This window comes from Pinus tabuliformis, chromosome X, assembly GCF_031772625.1.
Source record: "Pinus tabuliformis cultivar Carrire ecotype Pingquan chromosome X, CPIR1, whole genome shotgun sequence".
NCBI lineage: Eukaryota > Viridiplantae > Streptophyta > Pinopsida > Pinales > Pinaceae > Pinus > Pinus tabuliformis.
In genome coordinates, this window is record NC_142308.1 from 1,533,903,034 (window position 1) to 1,533,918,011 (window position 14,978).

At 37.8% G+C, this 14,978-nt stretch overlaps 1 pseudogene; it reads right to left on the reverse strand.

Annotated features, from left to right (window-relative positions):
* Positions 1–391: 391 nt before the first annotated feature.
* LOC149145893 (polyadenylate-binding protein 8 pseudogene) overlaps positions 392–14,978 on the reverse strand; it is a 38,979-nt pseudogene continuing 24,392 nt past the window's right edge.

A 14,978-nucleotide genomic window follows, 5' to 3' on the forward strand; every position in this document is an offset into this window, starting at 1 on the left:
AACTAGGAGAAATGTGAGTGCAACATTGCTCTTCTCTCCTGTTTTCGTTGAGCAGGAGAAACATAAAGAGGCTTACGGAGGACACCTTTCTTATTCATTTCTGCCAAAGCTCGGGATGCTTCATTAGAAGATGGGAATGGGACTTCTCTCATTACGTTGCATGAAGTGATTGTGGGGTAAAAGGAAAATGGGAATGAGATTTGCATGAAAATCCCTGGTTGCCTTGCATGAAGTGATTGTGGCATAAAAGGAAAAAGGTTCTCTCAATGTGTTATCATCAATGCTATCATGCAAATGTTTTAAATAAAGATTTGCAGATTTCTTGAGTGCTTTTCCAAGGCATCATTTATTGCCATCAATTTAAACTCTGGCTGCATCATCTGCGTTTTCTTCAATTGCCCAATGGATTAAGCAATTGAGAGAAATAAGACTGTAGCTTTTCTCTTCTCTCCTCCTTTGGCTGAGCCAAAGAAACATAAAGAGGCTTGTCTATGACAACTTTCTTATTCATTTCTGCCAAAGCTCGAGATGCTTCATCACGGGATGAGAATGAGACAAATCCGAAACCTTTACTGTATCCATGAAAATCCCTCATTACCTTGCATGAAGTGATTGTGCCATAAATAGAAAACAGTTCTCTCAACTTGTTATCATCAATACTATCATCCAAATGTTTTAAATAAAGATTTGTTCCGGATTGCCCCCTTAATTCAGATTTTTTCAGTGCTTTTCCAATGTACAATTCCTTGCCATCAATTTTCTTGCCATTTAAACTCTCAACGCACTTTGCTGCATTGTGTGCATTGTCAAAATTGACAAATCCAAAACACTTTGACTTTCCAGCTTCATCCCTCATCACTGCTACACTGGTAATTGTTCCATACCTCCCAAAGTAATTCCTCATATCCTCATCATTGATGGAGTCTGGTAAATTATTAACAAACACATTTTTAAACTTGGCTTCTCCATTTGTTTGTTGTGAGTCTGACTCTGGGTTTTTCATGAATTTTGTTTGTTGTGGCTCTGGCTTCTTCTTTTTCATGAATTTTAATTCTTCTCGCTTTTCCTTTTTCATAAAAGGGCCAACATAAACAGGTCTGTCGTTTATCAACGCACCATTCATACATTTTATTGCGTTTTGTGCTGCTTCGTCTTGCTCAAAATGCACAAATCCATAACCTTTGGATTGCCCTGATGCATCATCTATTGCGATCTTAGAAGAGAGAATGGGTCCGAACACACAGAATTTGTGATAGAGGGTTTTATTGTCTACTGCTTTGTGAAGATTCTTGATAAATATGTTTTCGGATCCACACTGGCGGATGCTGGGGTCACGCTGTGAGTACATTATTCGAATAGGCTTTCCATTAAGGGGTGTAAAATTCAAGCTACGTAAAGCCTCGCTGAATAGGTTACTCATGTTTCTTTCTATCTAATGCAAGAGAGCTGTCATCCTGTCTTTGCATTAATAGATTAGATTTGCAGGTTTCTGTACTAGTTGCAGCTGGCCATCACATGGTCTTGTGTGTCTACTGATGTGGTTAGTATTCTCCATATTCACCTAAATATCTAAACTGTGAGCATTGGTGGTCTAAAGCCTTGTAGTCTGAGGGTGTTCATGCATGTTTGGAGTGAAACATAGTAGAAGTGGTTATCTGGCTTGAACCAAACCATCATTCCTTCCATTAAACCTTGCAACAATAGTTGAATTTATATGTTATCAGGCATCTCCGAGCTACAACCTAGGAGAGTTTCTTGGAATCCTAATATAATTGGCACCATTTTTGGGGAGAGGAGATTGATGCTCAGCTTCCCTGAGAGAATGACACAGATCCAGCTTTGATGATAGATAAAGTTTGGACACATTTTTGGTTGTAATCATCTATCTGGCAACTCTATTGGAGGATGAACCTCGTGGCAACTCCACATCACAGTTTTGGCTTAGTTTGTGAGCCATACTCGGAGAAATTCTCAGAAATCACCAGCTGACCCATAACCTGACCCTAAGAAGATTGTCAAGTAGAGAAAGACATCACAAAAGGGAGCATCAGGATCAGGTAAGCCTAAACAATCTTATGTATCTCTACCAGAAAGGCTTGTAACAGAGCATCTACATGTTGAAAATATAGCCTCTAGTACTAGCAGTGAAGGAATATTTTCAGAGAATCATAAAGCTCTCATTCCTTTAGGTCCTCCTTTTGATCTCAGCCCAAAGGAAACCTCTCCTCCTGTCCATCATATTCCTTTAGCCCTGATAGTCATCTCTCAACTCCCTACTTTTCGGACCGCTAGCACCCTTCCATCCACCCTAGTCATGGCAGGTCCACAAGTGCCCACCAAAATGGAAAGAATCATAGCTACTAGGTATGGACCCTTGGTCCTACCTATTCCTTTGAATGCCATGCCTACAGGAGAATATCATAAATACATGCCTAAGTTCACTAGGACAGAGGGAGTAACAGTTTAAGAGCACCCTGAGTCCTTTTATAGCTATGCTGATAACCTAGATATCAGTGAAGATGATGTGTGGATGAGAGTATTTGTCCAAAGCCTAGATGGAGAGGCTAGAAAGTGGTTCAGAGAGCTGACCCCTAGGTCTATAGTAGACATTGAAGCATTAGATGATGTGTTTTTAAAGCATTGGGGAGATAAGAAAGAATTGCTATACTGCCATATTGAGTTTGGAAACCTAAAAAGGGAAAATGTGACTCTGATTTCTGCCTGCTGTTAAGAGAGAGAAGATGTGCCTCTCTAGCTGAAATGCAAGATGCAACCTTGGAGGTGGAATCCAATATCATGGCTACAGAGAAACTCAAAGGACATGATGATAGCAGGAGGTAGAGAGGTGAGTCTTCCTCTTCCTCTTCCTCTTCAAATCCCAAAATGGACAAAATGTCTAAAATGATAAAGTCATTGGCTACTAAAATATCCAAGTTGAAGGTTGAGAAGAATCCTGGGAAAGCAAGGCTTCTTAATACATTTTCTCTTAGAAATCCAAATCCATACAGAAGAGCAAATGAACAATTGTAGATCATTCGGAGAGACAAAGAGGCCAGTGAAGAACAAAGGGTTAAGACTCCTTTCCAAAACGTAGTCTTGGAGGAGGAGCAGTTTAATGAAGAGGATGAGATTCGCTGCATGGAAGAAAAAGGAATTGTTGCCTTTTTGACATTAGCTGCCAATGAGGAGTCATTACTCAAGGACCAGACCAGCCAAGAGTGGGATAGAGAAGTTGTTCTGTAGACTGAAGACCAACAGAGATATAACCTGAGGTCAAGAGCAAGTAATGTCAAATAGAATCCTTGCCAAAGAGTTGTTGTCTCCATAGATCAGAAAATCAGCAAGTAGAAGCGACTGACCGCTGATCCTACCATCCTGAATGCACCATCTCAAGAGGTAAGAGGTCTTGATAAGTCTCCTTCCCCTTTTAGCATTGAATCAGAAGTCCAGAAATTAAAAATATCTATACCTCTAATAGAACTTGTAAAGAGTGAGGCTTTTAAGAAGCCCATCCTTGATGCCCTTGAGCTGAAAGCCTTATAAGCATCCAATGACTATGTGAATTTACAAGGTGATAAACATGACTAAACCTGTTGATGATAATTCCCCATCATTTTATGTCTTCTTGACCATTCATGATAAAATCCTCCACAACCGTCTGTTGGACACACGGGTCAGCCATAACCTGATGCCCAAAGCTGTCATGGAAGAGTTAGGCCTTGATATTACCAGACCTTGTCATGACTTGTTCTCCTTTGATTCGAGTAAGGTGAAATGTCTGGCATTAATAAAATACTTGGCTATCACCCTAACTCAGCTGCCCATGAAGAGCATGATGATGAATATTGTGGTAGTAGATGTCCCCCCCTAAGTTTGGTATGCTACTTTCCAGAGGGTGGATTAAGAGTTTGGGTGGGACATTGCAAAATGACTTATCTTATGCCATTGTCCCAGTTTTTGGAGGAGAAAGTAGAAGACTATACAGGGAAGTCCAGCTGGCCTATATCATCAGTGATGAGAAGAATCCCACTAATCATCCCATTTAGGCTATGGACACTGATTTTGGAGCATGTATTCTCCAAATTGAAGAATCCCAGAGGGCGTCAATGTAGCTCAAGAAACCAATATGTCAAGCCATGGAAGAGGAAGGGACACAAGCTTGGGATATGTTCTTCGATGGAGCCTATTCAAAGGAAACTGCAGGAGCAGGAGTGGTGCTAGTATCTCAAAAACAAGAAAGCACACATTTGTCTTTTAAGCTAACTTTTCAGGTCACCAACAATATAGCAGAATATGAGGCTCTGATATTGGGCTTAAACGCTGCCAAAGACATGGAAATCAGAGATATAAAGGTCTTTGGAGATGCTGATCTCATCATTCAACAAGTGAACAAAGCATTCCAAAAAAGGCACCCAAGGCTGAAAGCATACAGAGATGAGGTATGGGGACTCAAAGATTCTTTTGATAGATTTTTTATCTCATATATTCCCAGAGTAAAAAAATCAGCTTGTTGATTCCCTTGTTGTGTCTGCTATCATGTTCATCCCTCCCGTGCCCCCTAGATATGCTTATCGATTCCAGGTAAAAGATAGACCATCCTTGCCTGATAATGTTCAGCATTGGAAAGTCTTTAAGGATGATGATGAAGTAAATAGGTTTCTGCAAGTCATTGATGAATTCTCTGAAATGCAAATTGCCCAGCCCCAGCTAAGAAACAAAATTGGCCAAGATAGCATTGTACAGTTGCCTAGCAATCATATACCTAAAGGGCTAGTGCCTCTAGAGAAGTTGTTTGACAATAATGAAGTCCAAATCATCCAAATCTTCCATTTGAATTGGAAATGGAAGATTGAATGGAAATGGCGTGAAAATTTGAGCGTGTTTAGTAATAGTAGTTGGAAACGTTAAAATTTAAAGAAGAGAAATTACCCATATATATATATAATATTAATAATATAAATTATATTAATTAAATAAACCTATTTTATAATAATTAATTAAATAAATAAATTTTGTAATAGATAAAATACATATTTTAATAAAATACAATACAGTGTTTATGAATAATAAATTATTATTAAAATTACTATCCACTTCAATTAAAGAATTTGTCAGTTTATAGGTATGTCTATTTTGGAACAAGGTTTTTACAATTTTAATTTAATTATTAATAGTTATGAGGTGGATAATAAGGATTTAGCCTTTATAGAATATTCTTGGTAGAGTTAACTATGTTTTTTTCTGCCCTTTTAATTAATCTTATTAATTAAAAAAGATGCAATGTGACCTAGTGTCATATGAAATGAGTTATGGTTTTTTTTGGGCATGAAATGAGTTATGGTTTTTTTGGGCATGTTCATGAGGATCTTAACAAAAAGCTAGTAACATGCTTAAACGAATTAAATGGTGATACCATGAAATGTAAACACCAAATGTACATGGAATTTCATCAATTCACTGTGTGTAGGACACTTCTAGTGGTGGGCTTATTCACTTCGTTGGGTCTTGACAAATACAAGGTCATTTCAACTTTATGGGTGCACTTGTGAACATAGACTCTTTCATAGTCCACTTTATTTCTATGAATATATTTTTGTAGGTAGATTTTAAGTGGGCCAATCTATGGGTGATTTTACAAGTGCCAACACCCTTCATCGTTTTTAAAGTTGATGTCTAATAAATGTTTGCAATTGGATTGACAAATTATTTGGATGTTGAAATGTTATTTCTAATGCATGCAAGGGTTGTCAAGTTGAGCGATACTTTCACTGCTAACAAAGCTAGTAAAAGAAGTTGCAGGATAGATCACATTGAATTTGTAGTACTAGTGTGATCTCTTGTTGGAAAGTTGTGTGATCAATGAAGTGATTTGGTGTAAACATTGTAGAAACAATTCTTTACAACATCACAAATTCATATGGAATACCATACCACGTGCTATCATATTAGGGGATATACATTGAAGAAAAAATTACATAACATATTGAGCATATAATAGGGGGTAAAGGGTTTTTATATTGGTAGGTATAAAAAATGGGGCTCAAAGTTATTGAAAAAATATAAAGGAGTATAAAAATGTTAATGAAAAAATGGACACCTACAATATCAAGTGAAAGTAGGTGTTTTTCAAATTGGGAAGGTGTATTCGGTTCATATTGGCAGGGGATAAAATAATGTGATTTTTAGAGGTATTTTCCACTATCTAGTTAAATTAAGGGTATTTGTTTCTATGCCACGAATGCATGTACTATATCAAAGGTTCATTGAGTGAATCCCCCATGTTACACGCTGCCCATTGCTTATGTTTCCACATCGTTAGGCCGGGGGATCAGATGAGCACTTGGCTGCATAGGCCAAGCACCCTACTACTAGGGTTTTTGATTGTAAGCCTTACTGGCCATTGCTTGCTACCTCCATGCTTCCACCTTTTCATCTTTGGTGTTGGTCTGGACAATGTGAGACCAATACAAGAATCATCATCAGTTGGAACCTTGCTTGAACTACCAAAATTCAACCTTAGTTTTTTTTATTCACGGGGAGTTAGATTGAGTGCCATATACCATTGGAAAGGTCTTCGAGAGGAATACCCAACAAAATACTTATTTTCCTTAGTGGAGCTAATGGCACCACCACTTGGAAACACTCAAAACATTGGTTTTGAAGATCTAATGGTTGATCACTCTCCCCCTTGCTCACTCTCCATCTTCAATATCTTTGTACACATTTTATCTCATCTCCAATGTTTGCTTACTCTCCCCCACTGACGTTAATGGAAAAGATGGATCAGGTACTCCCCCTCTTACCATTATCCCCTTAAAAGGATATAATAGGTTGTTGATATTAATTTTCCACTCATAGTCTTCCCTGAATTTGGTTCTTCTTGAGTCATTATATCAATCTTTGTACATATTTAGATGTTTTCCCTCTTTTTTTGAGAAGAAATGTAATGAAGAAAAGAGTGATACATCACTCCAAAATTCTACCTTAAATACTCAAAAGTTTATCAGGAAAGAGGTTTGGTGAAGATAACAATAACTTGTTCCTTGGTTGAGACATATTCTAACTTCATGATCTATCAACCACTTGTTTTTTAATAAAATGGTGCTTTATGGGGAGATGCTTGGTTTTTAAATGAAGAATAGGATTTTTTGGATATGCTAATTACACTTGTGTCATCACCGATGATTGGAATGGGTTTATCATAAGTAACTTACATATCATGTAGATTTTGTTTCAACCATGAAATCTGACTACAACTAGTTGTAGCTACTATATATTCAACTTCAATAAAAGAAAGGAATATAGATAATTGTTTTTTCCTCAAGCAATATACTGAGTGATTCCATCATTGCTCTTACTAATTATTGCATGGATCTATTGCTTCTTTCAACCACACCACTTGGAGTCTCAGTTCTTCCGAGCCCACATAAATTTGTGTGAACTAGTTGTAGTTGCCCACTTGATGAATTTTCTTTGGGTTTGAAGGGCACTCAAATTTTCTTTCCAATTTGACATTATTTACAGATTGTGTTACTTGGCTTGGAAATTTCTTGCAAGTCCCATACAACTCCATTTTTGTTGAGCTTCACAATATGGTCAAAATTTAGGTGTCATAGTTTGTTGTTTTAGCTTGTCATCCCAGCTCCTGGTCTTATGGGGTGAATAATGAATTTCGGTGTTGAAGATTGTAATCTAAGTTGAAAATATCTGATGTATTTTAATTTACAATGCTCATAAGGTCTCAGATCTATATTTTTATAGAATACAGTCACATTATATGGTTTCATGCAATTCAATTTAAGCTGCAAAGAGTTAAGGAATCAATCTATATTTGGGTCATTTGGGCAAGATTTCTTGTAAGAAAAAAAATAAAATCATAAAGCTTGATAGTTGGCCTTGCCATATCTGATCAATCCAGTAAAATATAAATAGGAAAAAGAGATTGGCATTTTTTGGGGGAAAGTAATATTCGATCATCTGTGAAGTTGGTGGTCTCCTTTCCTAATAGATATCATTTCCACTTCTTGACATCTTTTACCAAGGCATAGAGCCCCTTGTCATAGGTAAAGAGGTTAAGATTTATCCCATGAAATACTTCAGAATGGTAACATGCATGCCTTCTTCCTTGCATTAAGACCACTCCCATGCCATGCACTTGCATCTATCTCCACATCAAATTGATTCTACAATTTTTGGTAACATGAGATCTAGTACTTGACTTATTTTAATTTTAAGCTCTTCAAAAGCCATATACTGACTCTTCCTTCAATGAAAACTCTTACCACCTTTTTGTTATGGCATGGAGTAGTGCAACTATTGCTCAAAATGAAATTATGAATTTGCGTAGGTATTACATTATGCCAACAAACTCCTATTTTAGAGGAATGTTTAGGCACCAACCGCTTTATGATGACCTCCATCTTTATAGGATCAATCTTAAACTCCACTCCTCCAATCACATAGAATAATTACACCAAATACTGCTAGGAAACTCACATTTCTTGAGGTTTTTTTATTAGGTGGTGCTTCCTTTGTGTCTCTAGCACCTACATCAAGTTTCAAATGTGCTCCTCCTAAGTAGCATTGTAAGCCAATATATAATACGTATAAACAACCACAAATGAATGTAAATAGGGGTGCATCACATCATTTATTACTCTCATAGAGATGGTGTATTGTATAAACCAAATGGAATTACTATCCACTCATAGAAACATTGTCTAGTTTTGAAGGAAATCATCCAGGTGTCCTCTTCTTTGACTCAAACCTGGTGGTATTCTAATTTTAAATCCAACTCGGTGAAGTCTTTTGCATGTTACAAGTAATCTAACAGATCATCAATGTTAGGTAGGGGATATCTATTTTTTAGCATCATCTTAATTAATACTCTATGATGGATGCATAATTACCAATTCCCATCCTTATTTGGTACAATTATGATGGGTGACCCACAAGGTGAGGTACTTGGTCAAAACACACCCTACTATAGTAGCTGTTATAATTACTTCTTCACACATTTTGCTTCAAGAATGGACTATTTATACATCCCAATATTTAGCAAAGCAGATTCTAGAAATAATTGTATTTTGTGCTTCACTTCCCTCTTGGATGGTAACCCTTTAATCTCCTACGACACTCCCATATATGCCTATATAAAATCTCCCAATTGCTTTTTCTACTCTTTATGCACATTGATGATGATGGATTTTTCATCCTTGATGAAGAAATATTAATTGGTTATTCTCTTATGTACATGTAGTGACTTCCAAACATGACTCCACTTATATAAAGTGGCAATACATCCAATTATACTTCATTAACATAATTAACACTTATAAAAAATATCTTGCACTATTTTGTTACCTTTATCTTTACACCCTTGTTTATCCAACCCAATGGATATGGGCTAGGCTGATCAAAAACCTTCAATCCAAGTTTGTTGACCAAACCACTATTATGAAATTAACCTGTTAAACTAAGCTGAATGTACCATCTACATTGGTCTTGATCTAGATCTTAATGTGGAAGAGTGTGGGCATCTCCTTCTATTCCTAGTGATCAAGGCCATTCATATTCACCTTCATCTACACTGATGTGTAGAAAATATTCTCATCCACACCAGATCTTCTTTTAACTTGATTACTTTAACATATAGTTATAATTTTTTTCTTCCTAACCTTATTTTTGTAATTTTGGTTCAACTCTAAATGCAGTTTCCTGCACTTCTGCACAGTGTGACCACGTTGCAGTGGTTGAAATGATTACTAAGATCCTTCTTTAATGTACAGTGGTTGTTGTTGTTGGGCAGGTATTATATTCTTTACATGACTTATAGCATCATTCTGATAGTGGGGTTCTAGGGGGGTTTCCGTCCCCCCCTAGTTGGGGGGTATGTAGGGGGGAGTATCCCCCCTACACAAGGTTTGGAACAGTGCCAAAAAAATATTTGGGCAATCTTTTGGTTCTTCTTTTGGCATGTATTTTTTTTATTTTAGCATTTTCCTGGCACATGCTGGTTTTGCACATGGCTTTGTAGATTTGGCCAAAAGAACTATGGTTGTATTACAATCCACCTTAATTGATTGATGGTTTATGAATATTATGACATAGACATATCGTATTATAACATTGTAAAGAATATATATATGAAAAAATCTTGTTGGTTTTCTCGTTTTTGGGTTTCCATGATAAAATATTTGTGTTAATGCGCGTGCTTTCCATTGAATCTTTTCTATTTTAATTAAGAATTTGTTTGCAGAAATTATCTATGCAGGGTTAAAATATGTAGTTATCTTTCTATCTTCCTGCCTTCCACTTCTTCTTCTTCCCCTTGGAATATTTTTGATGCTCTTTCTCTTCCAAATCACTTGACTAACCTTTATTTTGGCCTTTGTTTTCCAATAACTATGCTTGTACACATGCCTCATCCATTATTCTTAACTTGAAAAGCATCACTTGCTCTCACACACGGCTATGTTAACCCTCTAGATACTTAAGGAGTGGTTGACAGTGTTGGATGTTGACAACATACAAGGCGTATACCCAATGTGAAGTCACAATTAGACTTCACATTTTTTGGTGTAGGACATCCATATATAAGCTCCAGCCACCATTGCGAGTGATCTTAAAAGAATGCCTTGGACACAAAATGTACACAAGATTTTATGCACATAACTTTCGGGTAGCAAGTATGTAAGCTTTGTGAGGCATCAATTGTAAGGTGTAAAAGGAGCTTCCAAGCGAGAGAGATAAGAACAAGCCTCTAATAAAAATTTACTATTACTATCCCAAGAGAGACCAACGAGAAAAAAGAGAAGATTCATTGAGTAACCTAAAAATAGTTCACAAGATAACAATAAGCATATAGACACATAACAACACCCATTCAACAATATCCATATCTAAAGCAATGAACTATTTCATTATCTTTAGTATGTGTAACACAACATATACCGCAAACATCTAAAGAATAGTCTTACAACATTTACGATACATGCATGAAAGATTGGCTCCACGATCTTTTGATGACTAATGAAATATCCAAGTACATTGTTACATTGATGAAACACTAGCTCCAATAGTGGAACATGAAGCTACAACTTGCTTCTCCAAAAAAAATTATCTTCTCCCTTATGCACAACTAGAGAAGCCAAGGCCAAATCTCTAAAGCTAGGTCCAAGCCATTTTCTTGAGTTATGAGGGCTTATTTATAACAAATGGTAATGAATCTTGAGTTTCTTCATGACTCTTTGACTTCCATAACCTATGGGATTCTATGTAACTCTACATATTCGACATATGTCTCTTCATATTCCACATGTGTCTCTTGGACTTCTTTTACATTACATTCATTAACAAAAGATAAAATTACATCAAAATGGTGGCTATATAGGAAAAAACTCTAAGAAGACAAAAAATTCCTCATGAAGGAGAAAAGGAAAAATCAGTAGCTTGAGCATGGAGTTCATTTCTGATGTAGGAGTGTCATGCTCTAAAGTTTGTCACAATAACTTTAACTTTGATTGGAAGCTCTACAACATATTACATATTTACCTCTAAAGTATCTGATAATATGGATTTGGAGCTAGACTATATGTTATTCCAAAGCCAAGATAACTTCATGTGAACCTTAGTTAGCACAATTGAATATTGTAGAATAATATTATTGGTGATCTCCAAGTCTTCTTGATTTGTTGCTTGCTTGATTTGTTCAATAAATTATTTTATCTCTTGCGTGATGACATCCTTGCCTCTTATTTCTCCAAGTGAACCCACATAATGAACTTTATGTTTATGTTCCAAGGACTCTAAGCCACTATGCAATCAAACATAAGAAGTTATGGTGTTGGTCACTTGTTCACTAGGGTGGGTGTAGTTCCAAGTATGTAGTCTCAACTATGCTTTATCCACCTCAACGGCTATATTGTCCTTCTTGACTAGATTCTCAGGAATAGTTGGACACTTGAAACCCCAATCTTGTATCAAATATACACCTTTTCTCGTAACCTTTATAAGTTTCATGATCTCTTGATATTGTGGTTTTTAACACCATACAGAAACTACTTGCATACGAATTCTAGAAACAGAAAATAAACAATGGCAAGAGCATAAAACATAAAATAGATATGCACAGAGATTTTCCCTTGGATCCCAAAACCAAAACTACCAGATTAATTTTTCATTCTATTCCTTTCAATGTTACAATACATATATATGGATGTTGAAGCATCCATAAATTGCAATACATTAAACTGGATTAGAACATAATCGTAGTTCCCTTGACCGGGTCTACAAAATACAATGGACAGAAAACCATCATGCCCAAAACCATGTGAAAAATCCATGCAGAAAGCCATAGGTAGGTCCACCCACCTAATATAGGGTCCAGAAAAAAATTCCCAGGGTGCTGCCCAGGACCCTATGTAGGGGAGCTACTGACCCCTTTGTTAGTGCCCAATGCAATATATAGGGGGTACTGCTAGCCACCCACGAGTGGGGTAATTGTGGAAAGAATATAACACAAACCAACATTCTCCCACTTGTTGTTTTCTTTCCACAGGGGGGCACAGGAGAGCTTAGTCATTGATCCAGCCCTGTAATTCCCATTGTTTCTCTACACCAAGAGAACTTCTTAGCGCTCACAAACTTTGTCAATGCATCTGCAGTATTCTACGAAGTGTCCACCTATACCAGCAACACCTTTTTGTCCTCAACCATATCCCTCATAAAGTGATATTGAACATCAATGTGCTTTGTCTTTAAATGATAAGCAAGGTTATTTGCTAAGAAAATTTCACTTTGGTTGTCACAGTCTATCCTTATAGCTCGTTGTACTAACCCCATACTTGAACACAATCTTTGCAACAAACTACTTCCTTGCCTACATGAGTGGTTGCCATGTATTCTTCCTTTGTAGTTGAAAATTCCACTACAGACTGTCTCTTATTCATCCAACTGACTGCACCTCCAAATAAGTTAAAAACATACCCAATTGTATATCTTCTCTGATCTAGATCTCCAGCCTAGTCTGCATCAACAAATCCATAGATGTCCAAAACTCTGTCCAATCTTGGTATTCCTTGGTAGCACAAACCATAATCACTAGTTCCATGCAAATACCTGAAAAATCCATTTCAATATTGTCTAATGCTCATTCCCTGGTTTTGACATAAACCTTCTCAATACCCCCTGTTATCACTCAGGTTGTCCCTTTTGACTCCTAAAGGGATATGGCCGAGGTAACCACAAACCAACTTTGGACTGTAGGCCCTAGCCTGCCTGCAGTCAGAGAGGGCTCTCTCTTTATGATTTAGCTTTGTTGAAGGGGTGATTTTAGGCTAGTTATGATGCACAGGGGTTTTGATTGAGTTTTGGTGGTAAAACTGACACTTTCAGGTAGAGAGGATGAGTATAGTCTGAATGTTTCAAACCATTGGGCGTGGAGTCGAGGAGGGGGAACTGTAGCTGTCTTTCCTTAATAACAGTGAGGGGAAAATGGAGCAAGATAACTGAAGCAGAAGCAACTTTCAGGTTTCAAGGGATGGCAAGAATGCTAAAGAAAGAGAGGCAGTTAAGAATCTCTCCAACAGATTAGCAGAGGAAACAACAGGGCGCTACCTAGGAACAGTTAAGAATCCCTAGATAATTGGCCAGCACAAGTGAACTGGGGTAAACATGAGCCAGAAGGAATTCAATGTTCATAACCAATTCATTCAGAAGAAAACATCAAAAAACAGCAAGAATTGAGCATAGAGAGTATTTAACTAATTCTAGGCTATTCTTTTTTCCTGCTATTTAGATAATGGCAAACACATAAACAAAGATAAGAGGCACTTATTGCTTCAGGCCGCAGGGCAGGAATTCCATCTTCAACTCTTCAACACATTCATCAACAACAGACAGCTCGCTCTCCAAGCTTTAAGCAATCTTTGATTACAGAAAAATTCAGGTAAACACAGCGAGTCTCTAGCTAAAATTATCAATTGACCAACCCTTAAAACTATACAGAGGGTGGTATATATAGGGCAAAACTCTCTGCAGAGTTCCTTTATTACATCTTGACCTAATTAGGTCATAAAAATGACTACTTGACCTAATCCTATCTAAAATTAAATGCAAAGAATGTCTCGGGCCGTGCTCAGGGCCGAAGTGTCAAAACTGAATGAATGATGTTGTCCTCGGTGGCTTGCTGCATTTCTTTCTGCAATAAATGGGTATGGGTTTAGGCTTCCTTGCTGTCCTGGTGCCTTAAATGTCTTGACGGTGATTTGAAAGCAAGGATGGGCTGATGCTTATCGATTTGATTTTCTGGGGGCTTCATCAATGTTCAGGTGCCTCGAGCCCCTAAAAAATCATGACTGATGCTTTCTGGCGTCCTTTCTTCCACTGATACTCTCTGACAAAATCTGGGTTGCTGATCTGCTATGCTGCGTGTCTAATCACCAGTAAATGGCCATTGTTCGGCCTCTGTATCATTTGGAATTGTCTTTTGATCATTTTGGTATGCTCTGTGAAGAAAACGGATCATTTATGCGCCTTTTCGGGCTTCCTGGGGCCGCATGGGGTGAAGATTCCTTAAAGATTCCCTGAAGATTCTCCATTCTGGCCCAAAAAATCCTGCGATGAGCAGGCGCAAATCGCTCATCAAAAATTGCCTCAGAATTCGATTTCGGGGCTCCGAAGTGCGACTTTCGCGCCTCTGTGTCAAAAAACGGGCTGATGACGTCAGCATTGTACGGCGGGTGACGTCAGCATGACATCACATGGCGACGTGGCAGAATGACGTCATCTCGTATGGATGATGACGTGGCAGGTATGGTGGCGGGACACGTGCAGTGACGTGGCAGGAGGCCACGCAGGCGGATGACTCATCGGGTGACTGTACAAGGGGGGTGACGTGGGCTGTTGACTGTGCAGGGGTGACGTGGGCAGGTTACGTCACCGGGCAGTAAGCGGTATGTGGCGCACCGCTTATGGCG